Source organism: Schistocerca americana, chromosome 1 (assembly GCF_021461395.2).
Source record: "Schistocerca americana isolate TAMUIC-IGC-003095 chromosome 1, iqSchAmer2.1, whole genome shotgun sequence".
Taxonomy (NCBI): Eukaryota; Metazoa; Arthropoda; class Insecta; order Orthoptera; family Acrididae; genus Schistocerca; species Schistocerca americana.
In genome coordinates, this window is record NC_060119.1 from 243,166,216 (window position 1) to 243,190,930 (window position 24,715).

Genomic DNA, 24,715 nt, shown 5'->3' on the forward strand with positions numbered 1-24,715 from the left:
AAAGTAATGAATTCAACGCTGCATTGTAGTTCTGTGTATAGGCTCCAAGGCATCACTCCGGCAAATTGTCGGCAATCAGGTATTTGTATACATCAGCAATAGCTCCAGTAACATCACTCGTCAGTTGTGGCATATGATCAAAATTATCCATCATACCGTTCGTCTCAGCTTGGTTCCCTTTACAGGAACTTTCAGAACAGTAATCGCGCAGCGCATTTGTCATTCGTTGCACTCCTGTGGTAAAATATCGCCATAATCGCTTTTACATCTCAGTTTTGTCGAAAGTATATACTTGAGACATCTCGTGACCAACTACAGCACCTATATCGATAGTTTCTTCGACGTATAATGTTACAACAGGTTCAAATGGCTCTGAGCACTATGGGACTTAACATCTGAGATCATCAGTCGCCTATAACTTAGAACTATTTAAATCTAACTAACCTAAGGGCATCACACACTTCCATGTTCAATGCACGATTCGAGCCTGCGACCGTAGCTGTCGCACGGTTGCAGACTAAAGCGCCTAGAACAGCTCGGCCACACTGGTCGGCTGTTACAACAGGTTTAAGGAGAAAGAGACATCTCTCGGAATCGCAAACGAACCAGGCAGCTAGATCAGCTGGAGTAAGCGTATGGCACGCCTCCATTGATTTATAGATATAAAGAATAATTCCCCCACAAAATACTTTTATCACATTTTCGTAAGTCTAGAAGTAAAAATGTGCAAAAAATATAGTTTTTGAAACCTCGTAGCCAGAAAACCGCCTTAAGAAATTATAGCCATAGAAGTCAAGATTGCCGGCTGAAGTGGCCGTGCGGTTCTAGGCGCTGCAGTCTGGAACCGCGCGACCGCTACGGTCGCAGGTTCGAATCCTGCCTCGGGCATGGATGTATTAGATTTAACTAGTTCTAAATTCTAGGGGACTAATGACATCAGAAGTTGAGTCCCATCGTGCTCAGAGCCATTTGAACCATTTTTTGAAGTCAAGATTGTTATAGTTAAAAAACACGTTTCCCCAATGGCACTGCCTGTCATAATGAAGAACACTTGTAACAGTGAACAGACCGCAAGTACACCATTTTACATCTTGTCGTGGTGAACGATCTATAAGACTTTTGTAAAATTTGAATCCGGCAGCGAATGCCTACAAACTTACCTAACGTAAACCTGCGACAGACTCTACAGTGAACACGCTACGATGTCACAATCCAGCTAAAACGGGTGTAGCCGCGCGCCAGCATTTTACGCGTCGCCGGCGCTGGCGCCACCCGCCCAGCAGTGACAGCGGCTGCTGGCGCCAGGGGCCGGCTGGCGCGTCGCCGGCGTTTACCTGGCGCGTGCCAGCCCCTGCCAGAAGCCATCAGGAGCGCAGCCCGCGGCCACTAATGTCGCACGGCGCCGTCACCGCCCGCACTTTGCGTTGTCCGTGGCTGCCAGCGCCCTTAGTGCTCCTGGCAAACCGCTCTGCGAACAGCAGCGCCGTCATCTGTAGCTATTCTACAGCCCTTGTCACGAAGTAATGGCCACAGTCAATTAAGGAGAGGAGCGCAGGTCACTCATGTTTACAAAACGGATGGGAGATCAGATGCATGGAATTACAAACCAATCTACAGCTACGTGTACAGTGTGGGCAAGATAAAAGTGACACGGAAACACAGCATTTCATGCACTTCAATAAAGGCAACCCAATTTAAATATCCGCACCCAGTGGCTGTGGTATAAGCTACCTTAATCTCATAAATAACCAAGAGTCATGGATAATTCGTAGGTTACTTGAAGTTTGTGGTACCACCTTCTTTTGAAATTCATGTTTCTAAAATACGCGGTCCAGTCACATTAGTGTGACCACAGCCTATATTCGATGTCAATGTGCAATAACCACTCACAGGCGTCAGATGACATCACTATCAATGGAGGGAGTGTAAAGCGTGTCTGGGATATACAGTGAATCAACACAAGTGCGCATCTATGCGTGGAGACCAAAACTACACCGACATGCAATTCGTTTTGGCGCTATACGCGGGTATCTACCAACAGGAGGACGCAACGTGTCAACCCAACGCGTCACACAGCACGCAGTGTTCGTTCACGGTTTGAAGAGCACCACGAAGAGTTTACTGTACTCTCCCCTGGCCACCAAACTCGCCGTATTTAAACCCAATGGAGTGAGAGGCACCCACATGCTTTGATCATACTGTGGCATCAAGCAGTCAGGCCTGCAAGATGAGTGGTCTGCCAAGCGAGTGGATTCATTCTCATTTATCGAGTAACATGAACTCTCGTACTCACAATTAAGTTACAAATTATCCTCCTGTATGAATAATACGCAACGGAAATGCACTACTGACTATCAGTGATTTACAGAACTCTGACTGTTCACTACGCATTGGCAATACCACATTTTCTTTTTTTTTTTTTTGTCTTTTATTTAACGGCTTTTATCAACACGTGGCCACCGCACTGAATATGAATGGCGCACACATTATAAATTCGGGACATCATGACAACATGCAATTCGAAGGAAAAGTCCACCAATCTTTTTCTTTTCACTATCTTATTTATTCCGATAAATTCTATAACCTAAACACACAAATTCTATAACCTACAACAATAACACATGAGAAATTCCGCCCAGTGGGCATGGCTTTACATTGGTGATTCTCTACCTTATGGTCTCGTAATTATTTAACGCTACAGTGCACTTTCTGGGTAGGATGGTGGATCTTTTATTATTTCTCACACTTCGACTCTCACAATCATCATCACGAAACATTACTCCAGACCGAGCAGTACAAAAGGAACACGCATAACCCACTAATCTTTTGAAACTACCTCGCTACTCTCCCATGCAAACCACACATACCCAAATTACATAACATACACCACACTACAATATGAAGTACTACACAGGGAATAATCACAACATTATCACTATCAGCTTTCCCACTTCAATTAATATTTATCCCAGTTTCACACGACACTGCCCCACTTCGTAATTCTACTTTCCTACTATGAACTCTGGAGATATATGAACGTCCTCCTGAGCAATGCAAGCCAAGTGGGGTTGCTGGATAGACAGCCGACTCACTTTGCTTCTCTCTCAGAGTTTGAATATAGCGTCACACGGAATCATATCACGCATAGTAATATTAAGAACGTAGTCATCACACACGCGAGTCCTCAACTGATACCATGGACGAGTACTTCTCTTTATCCTTTGTCTCACACATAGTTTGAGACTCACACAGTACTCACCACGTGGAAGTACTCGTCTCTAATTTCAAGTCCTGCACACGCCATTTCTTAAATATTTCAACTTATGGTACACACGCTATTTCTTAAATATTTCAAACTATTGTACACACGCTAGTAATTCAGCTTAACTTAAGCACACGGAAGTACACTCCTGGAAATGGAAAAAAGAACACATTGACACCGGTGTGTCAGACCCACCATACTTGCTCCGGACACTGCGAGAGGGCTGTACAATCAATGATCACACGCACGGCACAGCGGACACGCCAGGAACCGCGGTGTTGGCCGTCGAATGGCGCTAGCTGCGCAGCATTTGTGCACCGCCGCCGTCAGTGTCAGCCAGTTTGCCGTGGCATACGGAGCTCCATCGCAGTCTTTAACACTGGTAGCATGCCGCGACAGCGTGGACGTGAACCGTATGTGCAGTTGACGGACTTTGAGCGAGGGCGTATAGTGGGTATGCGGGAGGCCGGGTGGACGAACCGCCGAATTGCTCAACACGTGGGACGTGAGGTCTCCACAGTACATCGATGTTGTCGCCAGTGGTCGGCGGAAGGTGCACGTACCCGTCGACCTGGGACCGGACCGCAGCGACGCACGGATGCACGCCAAGACCGTAGGATCCTACGCAGTGCCGTAGGGGACCGCACCGCCACTTCCCAGCAAATTAGGGACACTGTTGCTCCTGGGGTATCGGCGAGGACCATTCGCAACCGTCTCCATGAAGCTGGGCTACGGTCCCGCACACCGTTAGGCCGTCTTCCGCTCACGCCCCAACATCGTGCAGCCCGCCTCCAGTGGTGTCGCGACAGGCGTGAATGGAGGGACGAATGGAGACGTGTCGTCTTCAGCGATGAGAGTCGCTTCTGCCTTGGTGCCAATGATGGTCGTATGCGTATTTGGCGCCGTGCAGGTGAGCGCCTCAATCAGGACTGCATACGACCGAGGCACACAGGGCCAACACCCGGCATCATGGTGTGAGGAGCGATCTCCTACACTGACCGTACACCACTGGTGATCGTCGAGGGGACACTGAATAGTGCACGGTACACCCAAACCGTCATCGAACCCATCGTCCTAGACCGGCAAGGGAACTTGCTGTTCCAAGAGGACGATGCACGTCCGCATGTATCCCATGCCACCCAACGTGCTCTAGAAGGTGTAAGTCAACTACCCTGGCCAGCAAGATCTCCGGATCTGTCCCCCATTGAGCATGTTTGGGACTGGATGAAGCGTCGTCTCACGCGGTCTGCACGTCCAGCACGAACGCTGGTCCAACTGAGGCGCCAGGTGGAAATGGCATGGCAAGCCGTTCCACACGACTACATCCAGCATCTCTACGATCGTCTCCATGGGAGAATAGCAGCCTGCATTGCTGCGAAAGGTGGATATACACTGTACTAGTGCCGACATTGTGCATGCTGTGTTGCCTGTGTCTATGTGCCTGTGGTTCTGTCAGTGTGATCATGTGATGTATCTGACCCCAGGAATGTGTCAATAAAGTTTTCCCTTCCTGGGACAATGAATTCATGGTGTTCTTATTTCAATTTCCAGGAGTGTATTTCAACTTATTGCTACACGTGGTTTCATTGTGACCGTTGGTCACTTCCAAAGATTACTGCAGTCCCATTAATATTACCTGCCTGACATTTAATTCTCCCCACAAAAGTTCCTGAAATAGAGAAATTATCATTTCAAACTACTCTTAATTATTCCACATGCATACCATGTATCCACTGTTTTGTCTTTACGGAGCACAACTAAGACAGGTCTTAACAGCACAAGATCCAGCGGCAGAGTGCTGAAACATGGCCGTTCTCGAGGTCCTCTCGCACCTCTGCTGAAGTGGGGGAGGACCTTGCTACCGTATTGGTCAGCCACATTTCAGGCGCTCAAAGCTCAGGCAAATTTCATCTCTTTGGTCCCACCAAAGGTGGCCAAAGGATCGTCTCAAAGATGATCATATATTCACATTCACTATTTGTGGTTAGCAGACGACCATACATACATTCATTCATTTCACAGATCTCACCAAACTGGATGTAGGGATTTACCTTGTGGGAGTGCACATGTGATCAGTTAAATAAATAAATTGTCATTCTTTCCCACACTGGTATCCGGCTTCGCTGTATTATGTGAAATTGCGTTATTTTACAAAAAAAAATGTGTTGTTCTGACAAAAATAATGAAGTATGTTGTACCTATTTTCAATGTCGGGCGGTACTGTACCCTTTCACCACCGGCTACCCATGCAGAAAAAAATGGCATGGTACTATCCTTGCAATGCGAGGGTAGTTCCGAACATTTTTTTTAAGAAAACTGTATTAGAACAAACATAGCAAGTCATCAAAATAACCAGGAGGAGACCTTAGCCCCTGGTGACCTCAAATAGACGACCAAATGCTGTTACTTTACCAAATTATTGACACAGTTGTTGCATTATTGTACTCTCCACAATCCGGAGTAACGTACACATACAAATTTACAACAATCCACATGGCAAATAAAACATTACATCATACAAATAGAAAATAATGTTGAGATAAAAATTTGCTTAGTTACTGGGATCTTCGTTATTTTTATGAGTAATCCAAACTTCACTAACTCTATGACAAATAAAAAAAAATACTAATTGTACTCATGAAGTTTTAAATAGCTCACCATCCAAACACAGAGCAAGTAATCTGACATTCATATATTGTGGGGTAAAAACCTTTACACAGCAAAGTCTAAATACAAAACAAAATCAACAAAAGAAAAACATTGCGTACACTAGTTTCATGTTGAATGTCAGGCTCCATACCATTACTCTAAAATATACATCAAGCCTACAGAGAAATAAAACTGATAAAAAAAATAATGAAATACGCCACAAGTTACGTACTGGTTACGTAATATAGTTCGTCTAAGACATCATGTCATACCTCATTAACTATCATCACCTGAGCAATTGCCACCACTACTCAACTGTGAGCTTAACCTTATCCTTGTCAACCAGTACAAATACCTGCTGCTGAGCCAGTCAGTCCATCAACTTTGATCAATACACGCAGTAAATTGTTTAGCAATAAGTGCTTGAATCCACCAGTAGCTCTCGTATCTTACTCTACTGCTCATTTCTCTGTTGTTACACATTTGGACGACAAGAACTTGCATTTTGACTAGCCTTCGTTGCACTTTAATGTGAAATATCACCACTGTGATAACGAAAATAAGTGGCTTCAGTCAACACACCAACAAGATCATTACTGTCTACGACATCAAAATGCATCAATTAATTCCGATATTTGTTGTGCAATGCAAACTCTTGTCCCCTGTGACAACCTTACTGACCTATGCAACAAGAGCCGCTACGTTAGTATTATGCCACTGGCTAATAATTAAAGCATCATTGTACCAAATATTCTAATAAACATGCTACGTGAACTGGTAACCCAGAACAAAAGAAAAAAAACTATTCTAAACGCAAATGTTAATAAAATAGAATTACACTTGCTGTCCCTTCAGGAATGAAACATATAAAAAAATTTACACAATTACAAGTACAAATACATTATTCCCTATCTTATGAGTCACTCGGAATCATTTCATTCTGTGATTTTCTTGGGGTCAAAAAAGTTGCTGACAGGTTCCCTAGAAACACTGTCTCGGTGTCAAAGCTCTCCCATGGTTACCCGGACGAAAGTCTTTAAGTCACTCAAATCGGCATTTTGAACACATTAATCACAAATGTCATAGTCACTCTCAGAGTACCATCCACACGAATCTGGTCGTCCAGAAATGGCCCTACAACTACTATTACCCACGGTTCTGTCCTTTCAGTTCATGGTGTAATTAAAAGTCGTAAGTTCCAACAAACAGCACTTATTCCCACACCAATTAAAGAAATGTCTCCCACTACATACGCAAATGTCAATGTCCCACTCTAGTTTCTTGCGTTCATACAATAATTAGTCACCAAACAACAACTGTCCTCTATAAGTATACCAAACGTCCCACATGCAATTCATAAAGCACACTTAACAAGTCACTACCAAAAGTTTATGGATCCCCCCGCTCAGTGGTCAAGACAAAACAAAACGATCGTCCTGTCTGTTAAAGACAAAATCTTTTCCACCACTTACAACATGGAAACACCAGTCCTTCACTTTCCACCTTATGGAGACGTAATGAGCAGTCATCTTGTTTCACGGCTCCACAGTCCAGTACTAGTTAATAGTTGCTGGTAACAAATGCCCGCCGGACTCTGCCCCGCATCGTTCATTCTGCCATGGCGCCACCGCTCACGCTGTTGAGCAGAAGAAACCACCCGCTGTTGCCTCCGCGGGATACTTTCCCCAGTCGTAAGGGTGGCGGAAATTATGAATGGCCAGTGGTACGTGCGTGTCGCCCCAGGCCGTTGACCTGCTGTAGCGGGCGCGTGGAGTGTATCCCGACCGGCAGTGGAGTGGGGAGCGCACCGGCTCTGTTGCCGACGTCTGCTTGGCTTATGTGGTACGGGCGCGTTCGGTGTAGGCCCTCAGCGCTACGACACCCAATCAGTCAGACCCTTCCATGCATCTCGCAACATTACAGACAAAAGGATATTCCTACAGTATTTAAATACTGATTATTACATGTATGATCTATTAGATACATTGTTAATAAAAGAATCATTGTTCTAAAAAACATAAAATCATACACCCTAGTTTTCTACACATACAACATCAACATTTATCCCTTTTCTATATACAGCCCATACTTGTGCTATTGATTGTACCTGTCGTCCCTCATACAAAACATGAAAGTGTAAAAAAAACAAAAGGAATAATAAGCAATCTATACAGCTCATAATTACAATATCAAATAGTAGGCTACTCTAACATCCTATCACAGTGAAAATATTAGAAACTGTTTATTCTAAAACTACAATATACAGTGAACCTTTGTGCTTGTGACAGACTGAAATTAGTATCTCTTTATATATTTTACCTTTTTATTATATATAACAACATTTCTAGGACATGTATGAACCATCCACATGATGTCAGATCCTGACCTGCCATCGAGGTTCATCCAAATCAAACAACAAAGCACAATAATGTTTTAGTTATGGATCGGTAGCATCCCCTTTACAGGAGTGTGCGCATTGATCACACTACTGTACGACTCTCACTCACGAGACATCACATATTCCTTCTCATTCAATCCATTAATACACTAACAGAATAGGTCTAGAAGTCAGCTAACCTTAACACCACCACACTCACGACAACATACCATACCTTTGCTCCCTTATACTCTACCACATAACACATGAAGCTGTTTCGGAGATAGCATTCCAGTCTCCGAATTCGTCCTTTCACTCTGGCACCTCTCTCCATCGGCTTACCTCTGCATTCACTTTACCGATTATTCATCCTGCTAAATATCAACTTAGAATTGCGACATTTCATCTAAGAACAAAAAATACACAAATTATTCATCCTGCAAAATAACTGTACACATTCTTGGTACCGTTTTGATTAGTTATACTGGTACCAGGCTTCAACAACAACAACAAAAATTATTTTTTTCATATAGCAAATGTTATGGTAAGAATTAGATTTACACTTATATTACATCTTACGTCAGTATTCCACAACGTTCACCATCTGGATCTCATACTCCCTTTATGTCCTTTCACGTTGTGCAGTTGTCCTCATCTCTTCATTCGTATTTCGGCTCTCCGTCCGTCGATTACTCCATCATATCCTGGTCTTCCTTCGCCATTCGCATCAATCTCGATTGCAGCATACACAGGCCTCTCTGTAACATACATCTAAGACATCTCCACATTATTAATTCTACTCACCTTTATTTACCACTGTTTCATCACGTCGAATCTCTCTTTACTAATCACACTGCTTCATGTCGCTTCTCTCCTTAAATATCACCTTTATCCACTAGTATTTATCACGTCGTTTCTCTATCTACCATCTTTATCCACTCATTAATCATCACGTCGTTTCTGCTTGATCCTTATTCATATGACAAAAAATACGTACATACGCCACTCTGTCGACTCCTGTTCATGACTCATTCAACCAATCTATTCCCTCATACTTCCTGACATCCCGCCAGAAAATTGTTATGTTCGATTTGACCCTGCACAACGTTCACACCACAAATAAATACACTGACTATCTACCACAACTTGCCTACTTTCGATCTATCCTTAACTTTTACATAATTTGATGTTAGAAATGTGATGAAGCCCACAAGAATGTTTTCCCTTGATCGTCTCAATCAGTACAGCATTTTCATGGACAATCCGCCTCACTCTGAATGGTCCACTGTACACAGCAAAGAATTTGCTAGTTAGGAATCTGTGCTTACATGAAAATTAAATGTGCGCAGAGAATATACAAGCTGGAAGAAATGGGACAGCTCAAGTGTTAGAAACTTTGGTGCTAGTGGCCTCTTTCCTTAACAGCAGATTCCGAACAACCATACGCAGCGCCTCATTATAACTGTCACTATGACAATGACATACTACTGATCAGATGGCAGCTAATCTAAAAACTTCGATCACAATGTTGACTTTTTACATTACGTGTTAAGTACCTGCAACAGTCAAATCGCACTAATTAAACTGGACTCATTGGCATTAACCTAACATTTTTAGCAACTGGTTTTTTTGAGGAAACAGTCCTTTTACTTTAGTGTTCAAAATAAAAATTTGCAAATTTTGCTCTGAGAGACCAGCCTAACAGATGCCATTACTGGTGTTTTATTCTCTGATCAGAAGTATGGTATCTGCATTCCCACATATCAGTAGAGTATGTCTGCTACACAGACAATTTTCAGTGCCAGCGGCATGTGTTTTAAAGCAAGATGCTAAGGGCTGATATGTTGGATTAGTTTCTCCTATCTTCCAATCCATTATGACAAGAATGAAATGCTAGGGTTCCATGCTCTCCTGTCATTCTGGTAGTTTCTGCCGTTCCTATCCTCGACACTGTCTGACCTATGAGTCGTATCTCCGTTCACAATGTTGCTCTCATTACCCAATTCTTGTAATAAGTGCTGAAATGACACAGAATCGTCTACGCCTCTGCCTGCTATCGCTATATCTCTGCGCAATTTCACTGGCAACTTCGTTATACAGATCCTAATGAGCTCCCCAGTTTCGTATGGCACATCCAAATACCTATTTCGTCTCAGCATATCCTGATAGCACGACACTGGATCTCTTGTATCACCTTCGTTACAATTTGGCATCATCAATATGCTTTGCGTAACCTGGTCCTGCTTACTTTTCGACCAGAATTGATTAAAATAGCTACTACAGTCTTTAATAACTTCCTGCATTTTCGCTTTAGCCTCGTCCCTCAAATGGTTACACACAATCTTCATTTTGAGGAGCAGTCCCCACGATGAAGGTAATGAATCTAGAAATTGAGACAGCCTTGGACTATAAACAGTTGGGTTTCCACCTGTTCTATCCGACACAACCGTTCTTCTAACTCTCTGAGTTCGTCTTCCTCTTTCTGCCTATTTTGGTTTTTTGAATTTATCTCACTCTACCTCTGCAATCTACCCGGTGGTGTGTCACCTTCGCTACTGCATGCTAATTGCAACTGTGCTAGTTCTTCACTATGTTTCCTACTTATTTCTAATTGCGCCTCTTTAAGCTGTAATAGCGATTGTATCTCCCCCTAGTTGGCATAAACCTCTCGCTGCGTACTGTCAGAGCCTGTCTCGCCTCTTATACTGATCTTTTCTACATCTGCACTAATCGTATTCATTCTGACCACTACGTCTTTGATTCGCTCATCCGGCAACACGTCCCTACGTTCTGTAGTATCACTCTCTATTGCAAATATTCGTACCTCCAAATTATTGGCTTTTTCTTTCACAGCGTCACATACTTGCTTCAACGCACCCAGATTCTTCTCCCCCTCATCTAACCGATTATTAACTGCTGGCAGATGTTCATCGATAACTGTGTGTAGCTTCCTCATTGCCTCTTTATTTCCCTTATCCATTGCCTCTAATCTTTCCTTATTTGCTTCCAATCTTTTCTTAGTCTCCCTATCTCTCTCCTTATTATCTCTATCCATCGCTTCCAATCTTTCCTTATTATCTCTATCCATCGCTTTCAATCTTTCCTTGTTATCTCTATCCATCCTCTGTAAAAAGTGCAGTAGCACATTGTCATTTGTTACTTTCGGTGCGCTCACCTCGTTCGCCTGAGAAACCGTAGCTTCGCTAAGGGTAGCTGGATTTTCACTGCATACCTGACCTAGTCCAGGTTCGCCCGCGCCGTCGGGAAAAGCCCCTGGTTGCGAACAAAGCCCGCCGCATAAAGGTTCACCTAGCCGCGGTCCACTGAACAATTCAGCCCCTTCCGAGTGTTTGCCGTTCCCGCTCATTAGCCCATGGTCGACACCTACTTCCTGCTGCACTGCTACGTTCACCCCAGAGTCACTATTCTCCATGGTGACTACACTTTTCGACTGAGACCTAGTTACTACGGACATTATGCAAAAAAAAATTATGCAACGATCTTCCAGCCTTGGACGATATAGCAATTAATTACATAAAAAAATAAAAGATCCTCACCAATCCAGAAAGAAATTGCAAACAAAAAAAATTTTACTTTTTAGCGCTATCACAATACATTCCATAAAAAAAATCTTAACAGCAAACCCGAACGGCAGAATCCTGGCAGGGTCGAAATTATGAGAGCCACCCACATGCCTTGCTCATACTGTGGCATCAAGCAGTCAGGCCTGCAAGATGAGTGGTCTGCCAAGCGAGTGGATTCATTCTTATTTATCGAGTAACATGAACTCTCGTACTCACAATTAAGTTACAAATTATCCTCCTGTATGAATAATACGCAACGGAAATGCACTACTGACTATCAGTGATTTACAGAACTCTGACTGTTCACTACGCATTGGCAATACCACATTTTCTTTTTTTTTTTTTTGTCTTTTATTTAACGGCTTTTATCAACACGTGGCCACCGCACTGAATATGAATGGCGCACACATTATAAATTCGGGATATCATGACAACATGCAATTCGAAGGAAAAGTCCACCAATCTTTTTCTTTTCACTATCTTATTTATTCCGATAAATTCTATAACCTAAACACACAAATTCTATAACCTACAACAATAACACATAAGAAATTCCGCCCAGTGGGCATGGCTTTACATTGGTGATTCTCTACCTTATGGTCTCGTAATTATTTAACGCTACAGTGCACTTTCTGGATAGGATGGTGGATCTTTTATTATTTCCCACACTTCGACTCTCACAATCATCATCACGAAACATTCCTCCAGACCGAGCAGTACAAAAGGAACACGCATAACCCACTAATCTTTTGAAACTACCTCGCTACTCTCCCATGCAAACCACACATACCCAAATTACATAACATACACCACACTACAATATGAAATACTACACAGGGAACAATCACAACATTATCACTATCAGCTTTCCCACTTCAATTAATATTTATCCCAGTTTCACACGACACTGCCCCACTTCGTAATTCTACTTTCCTACTATGAACTCTGGAGATATATGAACATCTTCCTGTGCAATGCAAGCCAAGTGGTGTTGCTGGATAGACAGCCGACTCACTTTGCTTCTCTCTCAGAGTTTGAATATAGCGTCACACGGAATCATATCACGCATAGTAATATTAAGAACGTATTCATCACACACGCGAGTCCTCAACTGATACCATGGACGAGTACTTCTCTTTATCCTTTGTCTCATACACAGTTTGAGACTCACTTAGTTCTCACCATGTGGAAGTACTCGTCTCTAATTTCAAGTCCTGCACACGCCATTTCTTAAATATTTCAACTTATGGTACACACGCTATTTCTTAAATATTTCAAACTATTGTACACACGCTAGTAATTCAGCTTAACTTAAGCACACGAAAGTATTTCAACTTATTGCTACACGTGCTTTCATTGTGACTGTCGGTCACTTTCAAAGATTACTACAGTCCCATTAATATTACCAGCCTGACATTTAATTCTCCCCACAAAAGTTCCTGAAATAGAGAAATTATTATTTCAAACTACACTTAATTATTCCACATGCATACCATGTATCCACTCTTTTGTCTTTACGGAGCACAACTAAGACAGGTCTTAACAGCACAAGATCCAGTGGCAGAGTGCTGAAACATGGCCGTTCTCGAGGTCCTCTCACACCTCTGCTGAAGTGGGGGAGCACCTTGCTACCGTATTGGTCAGCCACATTTCAGGCGCTCAAAGCTCAGGTAAATTTCATCTCTTTGGTCCCACCAAAGGTGTCCAAAGGATCGTCTCAAAGATGATCATATATTCACATTCACTATCTGCGGTTAGCAGACGACCATACATTCATTCATTTCACAGATCTCACCAAACTGGATGTAGGGATTTACCTTGTGGGAGTGCACATGTGATCAATTAAATAAATAAATTGTCATTCTTTCCCACACTGGTATCCGGCTTCGCTGTATTAATTGAAATTGAGTTATTTTACAAAAAAAAATGTGTTGTTCTGACAAAAATAATGAAGTATGTTGTACCTATTTTCAATGTCAGGCGGTACTGTACCCTTTCAGGAGAATCTGTGACATCTCCTCGATCGGACTGTTTGCACTGTGGATCCTCAATCGAGGAATCTGTATCAGCTGTCCACGGGATACTAGTCGGCACGTCTCCACAACCCTGTCGGCACCTTCCAGAACCGCAACGATTCTCTTTCTGCATGTCTCGTGGTGGTACGCACTGCAAAAGCTATTTGTTAAGGTTTTGACAGGTGGGCACGTTGATCTTACTGGACCGTGTAGTTATGGCATCTATTTGTGGATTCACGAAATTTTATGTCTTATCAAATTTGAGTATAACGTGATAAAACCTTTGTGAGTTTCTGTGATATAATATTGTGCTATGAAAATTAGTTATTCTAGAGATTCGCTTTCTAATGACTTATCTTCTAAACAGGATATGTACTTAATGCAAGACGTTGTCTGATTTTTGTTTATTCTTGATATCATTCACAATAAATGCGACATATTTCGAAGATTGTTCCAAATGTGATTTACATAATATTTGACTTAAATTCCTTAACTAGTAAACGGAAAACTATAGTTATATCATGCAAGCACACCTAATATATAATAAATAACTGTTTATTTTCTGAAAAGCTAAATATTTATCATTTTATACGTGTGGTAATTCCATAACTTCAGAAGTTATATTTCATAATTATTTAAAACTACTTTTTTTACTATTTCGTTCCTCATATTTTTGTAAACATCATAAGATGAAGTTTTGTTAATGGATCAACGACGAACTGAATCGGGTGTCTTGCGACGTCCTCCACGAGCACATATAGCGAACGGAAAAAAAAGTGGCCAGCGAAACAGAATGTCAATCCTAAGGGCCCGGTTTAGATTTCCGGCTGGGTCGGAGTTTTTCCCCACTCAGGGACTGGGTGATGTGTTGTCTTAATCATTATCATTTCATCCTCATCGACGCACAAGTCACCGAAGTGGTGTCAAATCGAAAGACTTCCACCCGGCGAATGGTCTATCCGACGGGAGGCCCTAGTCACACGAGATTTACATTTTGCTTAGTACTCTAGTATTCATTACTTCATGAAAGCCACATGATTTTTACGTAATTTAGTTATGTTCTTCAGCTTGTAATAGCAACTTTAATGTTTAATTTCAACCTCTGGGACGAATTGACGATATTATTACTTTTTCTGTGAAATATGTAGGTAAAAATTCGTTTAAAGATGTATTTGTGTTTTGTAACATGAAAGTTATTTATTATTTTTGTACTACTTAAATATCCAATCTAATTGCTGTACTGTTTAAATTAGTACTGTCATCTTTAAAAACTGTATACGTTCAGAAAACACTAAAAATCTGTATGTCTTTCACCACAGCATCACAAACTGAAACGTAGACTGTGCTACAACTTCCAACACGTGAGCTGACATTGCACTGAAGTTCCTACGATAACAACTGAAGCCATGATGACGAAACTGTTCTTCAAAAGTTACGTCAATGAAATAAAAACAGCGCTGAAATGACAGTAGGTGCTTTTTATTATTAATTTTTCCACAGCTTGGTTTATTAGTTTTCGACATGTTGCAAACAGCGCATGAAAGTGTACACGTAGAGAATAACCGGGCAAAGTGGCCAGCATAAGTTATTCTTATTTTTTAAGAGGAATAGCAATAGTCGGAATTGCATAGAAATGAACGATTATAATCTGCTACTACTGAAGTACAATACCTAGTAGTTTAATTAGCTTAAGATCAAATTAAGTACTTTAAACATTCGATTTTCACAAAGATGTAAAATGACCACTTTGCCTGACATGAGCGAGCAACGTGGCCACTTAGTTTCAAAGCAAGAAAAGGGATAAAAAGCTGTTTTAACAAAGAACTAAACATATTTTATTGTGAAACGTGACTCGAAATTGTCTACACTTTTCTCAGATAAAATCCCAAATGGGTTTCTGGCCTCTTGTACTGTTCGTGGACACAGAGGCAGTACAACTGGCACTAAATCCGCTGCTCTTTTGGCCTTGATTCTGAACATTTATCTTCGCAGTACATGCACTCTCTGTCTTCGTCGAAGGTGTCAACAAGAATACAGGATTGGGTTTCTTGCTTTTCGCACTCTTCTTTCTACTGCCTTCCTTCTCTTCGGTTGCTTTCCGTTTTTTACTTCTTTCTACTTTCTCTTTCTCCCGTTTCTTTATTTTCCGCCTCTAGGTCACTGTTATAAAGACTTCCTATAAGTATTGCCCTTCCTTCGGCCGCTGCTTTTACCTTTTCCCCCTGCACAAAGCGACCAAAGGCCGTCACCGAAATGGCCACTTTACCCGTATTGACGCTGTTATACGAAACCGGTTTACGCTCTAATAGTATGAGCAAAATTTTAATAATTAAAGTCAGATTATGGAGACAAGACTAGACACTTTCAGCACATTTTCATTAAAAAGACGTTTCACGTTCCCTTTTCACAATAAACAAACAAATTGACCACTTGCCTTACGTCAGGATGACCAAAACAAACACAAATTATTATAACCCTGAGGAGCGGCACACGACACAGGTTAGACTACGTGCAATGATCGGGTCCTCTAGGGAGAGTAAGTTAAAGCATTTCCCGCGCCAAGTCAGCACCTTGTAGCACCCAGGACCCCAATAACCACTTCAGCCAGCGTGCCCGCGCTGCCCGGCTCTGACCTATATCCCGCCTTCCTAGATTTCCACACTGTATCACACAGTACCCTCGTAATCCAGATGTGATCATACGGAGTGTCTTCGCAAGTGTATGTCTGGCTTACTGAATAATTGATGAATATTTGACTAATAGAACCCAAAGTGGTATATTGGATGACGAATATTCAACAGAACCGAAAGTAAGCACTATAAGTTTGGTCGCTGACTACACTATTGTCTAGGGAAAGTATCATCGTTGGAGGATCATAAGGAGCCGCAATCGGATATAAAGACAAAAATACTACATTCCGCACTACCGCCCTTACGCTGAGAAAAAGAAATTTTGATAGAGTGAAGACGATTACTGTGTGAAATCTTCATTTTCTTTGTCTGAATCTGACATGTTCTCCCACAGCTGCTCATTTCATTACCACACAACCCAGAAAAACGCCTCAACCCTTGAACTTCATTCCGACACATCATCAACACTGTAACTGGAGCTATCGTGCTACAACAATGGGTTGCTAATGTGAGATGTCAAAAAAGTATGAAAATATAATCCGTATCAGTTTAAGCATGTGTGAGTACTTTTAATTCAGGTTACAATACCGGGAGATCAGAGAAGCCCCAGACATGAAATACTTCCCCGTTCGCGGAAAAGGGTGTCACTCTGCTGAGCAGCCGAGTAGAGCGACCTCTCATTGCTAACGTATATAAGACCACTTCTTTCGATTTTATAATTTATTTATTTCGTCTGATGCTGCCCAAAACCTCTTCCAACCTAGTATTAACCAGTGGTTTCAACTCGCACACTCGATGACCTGCGTTGGTAATTGTCATCTTCCTCTGCCCCACAGTTTTTCCCTTCTAATGTTTCTGATAGTGCAAAGTTAACGTTTGCAAGCTTTCTGTTTCTGGACGTAATATCAGGTGTCTAACTAACGTATTCCTCCTTATAGTAATTCATTTCGCTAAATCTGTGCCTTATTGTTTTCAAAATCTCTTCATAGCGTACTTAATCTTCCCCCTTCGTTTCCTACATTGTCGCATACCTAAACGATATTTGTTTTTATAAATAATTAATATAAAATGAAGAGGCGTGTATCAAGCCCCACTAGATGATGTGTCAGTGGCTGTCCAAGATTTAGCACTATGTACAGATCTCTGATGATAATTAAAAAATGTAACAACTGTTTCATTTGCTATGACAAAGAAAGTATTTCAGACAGGAATTTATGGCAACTTAGCGGCAATGTAGGAACTGAAAACAAACAAAATGAAATGATAAATTCATCCAGCTTCCTAGGATGAAACTTCTATTCCAAGAAGAAGCAAAAGAAATTACAGTGAGGTTAAATTACTTGCATGATACGACAGAAACTTATTAAGTAAGAACAGAGATAAGGGTATTTTACCAAAATGATTACGACTCTACTGCTTAGCAGTTAGATACCAGTTCGTAAGAAAAGAGAAAGAAAATAGATAACGGTTATCAGAAATGCAGCTTTAGAGGAGAATAGTGTAATGTACTGAATTATAGAAGCAAAGAAGCTTAGCAAAAGACATGTGAAGTACCGGTATGAGAGCCATATAGATCTTTGTTCTTACTCTATAAGTTTATGTTAAGTATAGTGTGGGAGACTGTTTCTTCTTGTTATGACAAAGTTTATCCTAGGAAACTGAATGAATTTATCATTTCAGTTTGTTCATATTTTGTGCCTAATATGCGATGGTTCTTCGAATGTCATAAATTCCTGTCAAGAATTATTTCCATGTCGTACCAAATGACCAAGTAAATGGATTAAACCTTTAGGTAGAGTGGACCACTCTCGTATTGCTAAAGAGATACATGCATAACAACTGTGAGGGACGAATATTACTAGCTTTATATATAAAAAAAGAAACATAACTGCAGAAATCAGCGATTAAAATATAATCATTGAAATTAATTACAAGCGTCTAGTTCCCAAGGCACGTTTAGTTAAAAGTGATCGGTTTCGAGCATCATATGATCTTCTTGAGACCTACAACCATGTTGGTGGACAATGTCTAGCGTCATTCAGCGATTCATGCTCCATTCACAGCCATTGCTTATCAACATGGTTGAAGATATGAAGACATCATGTGGTGATTGAAACCGGTCACCTTTTAATAAACGTACCTAGCGATCTGGACTCTTATAATTAATTTGAAAAATTAATAGGATCGCCAAAAAACAGATAGATAGACCACACTGTCAGCAAAAAGTCGCACACAAACGTGAAGAATGAAGAAGAAATTGTATCCACTTATTCTTTTTCTATTAGATGCAACGTCTCACTGCTCAATTACCTCTCTCTTTCCGGAAGTCTTGTGATGTTTGCCGAGTGTCTCATACATTTTAATTCCATGTTCTAAAGGCATGCAATTCACAAGTGTGAAACGCCACACTAATATTATCAAGTTCCCACATTTATCATTTCGTATGTTTTATGATAACGTTTTTCCTACATAATATGCTGTTTAAAGGTCGATTCACACGGACGGAACGGAACAGAACGAACGGAACGGGATGTATTTCAAATGGCGGTATTCAGGCATGGCGTCAACGGAACGAAACTGGACGACAACGCCAAGCATTCTCGGGAAGAAAGTTTGGATGTAGACGATGGTGTACGCGGGGGGCGTGGGTTTGGTTTCGCGAGACTGGTGTGTGTGTGTGTGTGCGCTAAGGATTGTGGCGTCATCTGCCAGCATCAGAGGTTAACCTATTCTCGCAGCTCTCCCTCATATTAAAGAGATTGGTTTTGTGCTTTTCTGTCATCTTAGTCTTTATGTCACTTTGAATAAAAGTCCCCAGACCTGTGCAGGGCAGAACATGTGTGGGACAAGGCCGGACGACAACTTCATGCCAGTACCAGTATCACAGGACCTCTGACATATACCACTAGATAATGGCCTTGTAGACCGAAATCTGTCGTGGTTTTTGGTTTGAAGGAAAGGGTGCAAATATTGCTGGCGTTTTATTCCAAACGAATGTTACAGTTAAGGAACCTGCATCACAGGACTCCTATTTCGGTCGAGAAACTCTATTTTATTGTTTGGTTTGTCTTCGTGACACGTTGCAAAGGTTCCATGACGAGTGTGATGTTTTTCCTTTGATTGTCTTTACAAAAACAGGTCAGATACCTGAAAACGATAAATGAGTTATATTTTACAAAAGCTAGTCAAAGAAAAAGCCTTTTTTTGCGCAGTGGAAAAATCAGCTCAATTGAAGGAAAAAAATACATCTACATCTAGATATACACGGATACTCTGCAAATTTAATTTAAGTGCCGGACAGAGGGTTCATCGAACCAACTTCACAATTCTCTATTATTCCAATATAGTATAGCGCGCTTAAAGAACGAATACCTATATCTTTCCGTACGAGCTCTGATTTCCCTTATTTTATCGTGGTGATCGTTTCTCCCTATGTATATTGGTGTCAACAAAGTATTTTCTTATTCGGAGGAGAATGTTGGTGATTGTAATTTCGTGAGAAGATTCCGTCGCAACGAAAAACGCCCTTCTGTTAATGATGTACGGCCCAAATCCTGTATCATTTCAGTGACATTGTTTCCTCTATTTCGTGATAGTACAAAACGTGCTGCCCTTTTTTAAATTTTTCGATGTACTCCGTCAGTCCTATCTGGTAAGGATCCCACACCGCCCAGCAGCATGCGACGGACAAGCGTAGTGTGGGCAGTCTCCTTAGTATATCTGTTACATTTTCTAAGTGTCCTGCCAATAAACGTAGTCTTTGGTTGGCCTTCCCCACAACATTTTCTATGTGTTCCTTCCAATTTAAGTTGTTCGTAATTATAATTCCTAGGTATTTACTTCAATTTACGGCCTTTAGATTTGACCGATTTATCGTGCAACGAAAGTTTAACGAATTCCTTTTAGCACTCATGAGAATGACCTCACACTTTCGGTTATTTAGGGTCAACTGCCAATTTTCGCACCATTCAGATATGTGTTCTAAATCGTTTTGCAATTTGTTTTGATCTTCTGATGACTTTATTAGTTGATAAACGACAGCGCCATCTGCAAACTTAAGACCGATGCTCAGATTGACTCCCAAATTGTTTATATAGATAAGGAACACCTAAATGTTACCAGCCTTCCTATAAATTTCATCGAAGGTTGTTTTGACTTTTCTGTATGCTGAGTCAGTCCTTCCGACAATCATTTCTTTTTCAATTATTTCATATTTTTATGCAGTCATTTTGCCTCAGCTATCCTGCAATTCCTGTTTATTTCATTTCTAAGAGACCTGAATTTCCGTAGTCCCGAGTTTCCCTTAACATTTTTGTACATCCTTCTTTCATCGATCAACCGAATTATTTCTTCTGTCATCCATGGTTTCCTCGCAGTTATCTTCTTTGTAATTATGTTTTTCCTTCCAACTTCTGTGATTGCCCTGTTTAGATTTGTCCATTCCCCTTCAACTGAATTGCCTACTGAGCTATTCCTTATCGCAGTATCTATAACCTTAGAGAAGCATATCTTTTCATTCCGTAGTAGTTCCGTATGCCATTTTGTTCCGCACTGATTCTTCAACTATGCCTCTTCAAAACATTGGAGGAATCGAACGTCTCCTCAGGTTACCGCTATACTCGCTGACGATTGTTATCTGAGGTGCTGCAGAACCATGGATCATCGCTCAGCGCACTGCAACGCAGTTCATCAACAGTCAACGACTCCCAGTGACGGCCTCACTCTAAACACAGCCCTTTGTGTTGTTAACGTCTGCCAACCCAACGAATAGTAATTTCTTAGTGCTGCTTCAGTTAGTCTCCGTCCAATGGTGCAGGATGACAAAGAACGCTAAAGAGAGTCCATTGATTGTTCTTTGGTGGCAGGCGAAGATGGGTTGCTGTATGCTTGGTGCACAGTACGGTGGTCTTCTCTGGTAGTGCCCTTGACGACGAGTTCGCCTGCTCTCAGGCTCCGACGCAGTCCATCATCGAACCATCGAAAAATCAGAATGTCCTACAGATATGCATATTTCACGATTGGACCAGCTGGCCAAATGGAATAAATGGATGCATAGATTAAAAACTGTTGAGGGCTAAAAACCTTAGCCAATAGACGCTCTTGGTCTCTTTCAGACACTGTCACTTGCTGATAACACTGTCTCACACCAGTACACCTTCGTATTCTTCAGAGTGTTTACTGAACATCTGACACGTTTCACGCCCCTTCCGACAAATGTCACTGGATACAGATGTGAAGCGGCAAGTGGTTAGCACACCGCTGTCAGCTTTCGTGACCGGAGCCGGTACTTCTCCATCAAGCAGCTCCTCATTTAGCTTCTCAAGGGATGAATGCACCCCTCTTGCCAACTGCGCTTGACACACATGGACGGTCACCCATCCAAGTGCTAGCCATGCCCGACAGTGCTTAACTTCGCTGACGGGAACCAGTGTTATGAATGCGACAAGACCACTGTTTATCCTACCACGCTTGGTAATACCTCTAAATACGAACAACAGTTATTCACTTTGGCGACCGTTGTTCCTGTCATGGAGAAAAGTAACTCTGTTCTTCCACATGCCCACCGATGGTGTGTACGTTTGCAAAGTTATACTGACATCTCATCATGTCTTCTGGGTGCTTAACATATTTTGTCAGGCAGTGTTGGTAGTCAAAAAGAAAAACGCGAAGGATAAGGTAACAAGGCGAATTGACAGCTGACGCAATTGGTGTTCCACGTGGCGTGAGCACATCACAGTCCGACAGTGGCATCGGCTTTAGTTCCGTACCATTGCCTTACATTGACATCCTGAGTGAATCAGCCATCACAGATTTGTTAGAGTGGATTCGCTAACACGTCTGTTTCCTTAATCGACTGCTTCTGGCTGTCTGGTTGCTTGGGTAGTCAGTAATGGAGAGGAAGGCGTGGAATGAAGTCATTAAACGCGCGGCTGCAGCCGTGGTGACCTGCCAGAGCGTGCCGCGGTACGCAGACTCGCGCTGGCGTGGCTCTGGTGGGGAGGCGGCCTTGCCTCGCTATAACGAACGTTTTAATTAGGCCCCTCTTCAGGCGAGTGACAGGAGCGCTGTAAATCTACGCTAAAATATCGAAGAGCCGGACTTAAACCTGCCAGCAACTTTGAAACTACAATTTTCATTTCTTCGTTTTCACTTCTCTTATTGCTCCTTTTTAATTCTCCTTTTTCCGTCTGGCCTGTATAAATTGTGGTAACTGACGCTCGCTAGATAATATAATGATAATAATCATTGTGTGGGAGTGACGGTATTCGTATGGTATGAAAAGGTGAAATTGATAGTATCGAAAATAAATTCAAGTGTTACAAGTCTCTTCCGAAGGTATTGGTAGTGTAGTTTTGTACGAAAGTGAAACAAAACAGATAAGAAGAAAATAGTAACAGTTGACAGCTCAAGATCAGGTGGGTAGATCAGAGGATTCATGAGGTACTGAATCGAATTGGAAAAAAAAGGAAATTTATTATACAACTCGACTGAAAGAATACGTTGTCAGGCAATAAAGACAATTTGGCAGTCGAGGAGAGTAAAAATTGTAGAGGGACAGTAAGCAACTTCAAATTGACATAAGGTGCGGTAGTTGTGCAGAGAAAAAGAGGTTTGTACAGAATAGACTAGTGTGAAGAGCTGTATCAGATCAGTGAAATTAAATGAAATGATCGTATGGCACTGACGGCAGGGAGTCCTCATCTGGGGACGCCGCACTGGGTGACTTGTGTTTCGATGATGATGAAATGATGATGATGAGGACTTGTGTGTCGATAACAATGAAAAGATGATGAGGACATCACAACAGCCAGTCCTCGAGCGGAGATCATCTCCGACCGGGTAGGAGATGGGATTAGCACTCAACTAAGGGGACAGACATCAGATCAGTCTTCGGACTGAAGACAAGAACGATAGCAATAAAAGGACATGCATAGTGTATGCGGACATTGGTGTCATCCTAAGAGTTCCGTAGTAAAGCCATAGTAAAGCCAAAGACAGTCGCTGCCAGACGTAGACGTCGACGAAGGCACAACCTCAAGAGCTTCCGTATGCCGTCGGTGCTGGAAGTGTACTTACGTCAGAGACCAACGTCGCTCGCCCCACTGTTTGATAGCCGAGTCTGATAGCAGAATCATCGTAGCTGAGATCCAGATAGCGAACTAGTGTCAGCAGTTACAACATTGTACTCGTGTTAATAATTAAATGCAATGTGATGTTCGACTGCCATTCAGTAGGTCTGCTGTTCAAGTCATAAACAGTTATCACTGAGGTGAGCAGAAGGACTAAACACACTGTCCTATCACGCCTATCCTAGGCGTGACTATCTGACAACTCTTCATTAGTGACGCTGGTGTGCGTCGTTGTTAAAGTAAAAGCTAACAGTGTCGGGAAAAATAAACCCGAGACAGAAACGAACAGTATGAGAGCGAAGAGTTAAGTAGGCATTCCTGCTGTCAATGGCAAGTATGTCGAGAGAATGAAAAAATTATGTTTCTAATGAAGCTGAGAAAGTTTCAAATAATGACAGCTATACTGCGCAGTACAGATACCCACAGGAACCAAAGCGTCTCTGAATAAGGTATAAAAATTTGTTCTCAGTTTGTGAATATTTTACTCAAAAAGTGCCATTATGTACGTGCAGTCAGTAAAAATAATCTTTCCTGTTAGTTGATCCAAAACAAATTTTTAAAAAAACCCACTGAAGGTGCTGAAACTTCAGGGAAATATGTCTGAGTAAAAAAGAAGACAGAATTGTGTATCCTTAAGACGGGACCTATCCAAAAAGAAAGTTGTTTGTAAGAAAAGACGGACACAAGAATGAGCGTCAACCACAAGAAGAATAGTTCAAAGCATCCTTTAACTTCAAACACGCACACGTACGTCGAATCGTTGAACGTGATTTCCTTTCTAACATCGCCGGACGGAGTCAAATGGTTTGTCAGATGTTTCTGCATTAGCAGTGACTGCTCCTTCCACCGTTCGTTTTAAGGGGCCCCACGTTCATCTCTCATGCATAGCGCCGTTAGGTTTTCCGTTCGGTCATAAATGTTACATCAGTGAGTGAAAGTGTAGAAGTAAGTGGAGGATTGTTTTTGTGATATATTGTAGGTTTCCCACTTAAGAACTTTAGAAAAAGTTCTTTCGCTGCGAACCCAAAAACAAAGCACTCAAAAATGGCTCTGAGCACTATGGGACTT